Genomic DNA, 589 nt, shown 5'->3' on the forward strand with positions numbered 1-589 from the left:
GGAGCTTAACGACAATCAATATACTATTGGGAGTAATTCCCCGGATCTAGACTTCCCCGTACGTTCCCGTATCGACAAAACCAATAATCATGCATTGAATGAGTTAAACAAAGCCAGCATTAAGCAAAGAGGAAAAACCCTAACTAATGATGAAAGAAAGCATAAGTCTTAGATTAAGATGCAAGTACAAATTCCATATATGAGAGCTTCAAAAGATTACATTGATTCCCCAACAAACATACAAGGTTTAGTTCACCATATTCATGGTGAACCTAGATGAACAATAATGAAAGAATGAAAGATAAAACCCTAGAAAGGTGAAGAGGTAGCTTGAGCATCCAAGATCCTCCTTCAAAGGGGTGGAAGAGAGAGTGTTTGCTTCGTTTCTGCCAAAGATACAAACCCTAGGATGTCCTAAAGCTTATATACTATTCCAAAAATACAGAAAAATTAGGCCCAAGCCCATAAAAGTGCCAGAAAACCGGTCCAAGCCCATTTAGAATGGCGCTCAGCGGTATTTTACCGCTGAGCGGTACTAGCGCATGATCCATTTTGCCCCCCAGCTGTTGTTTTGCCCTCAGCGGTGATT

This window comes from Vigna umbellata, chromosome 4 (genome assembly GCF_029865625.1).
Source record: "Vigna umbellata cultivar VRB3 chromosome 4, Vumbellata_1.0, whole genome shotgun sequence".
Classification (NCBI taxonomy): Eukaryota; Viridiplantae; Streptophyta; class Magnoliopsida; order Fabales; family Fabaceae; genus Vigna; species Vigna umbellata.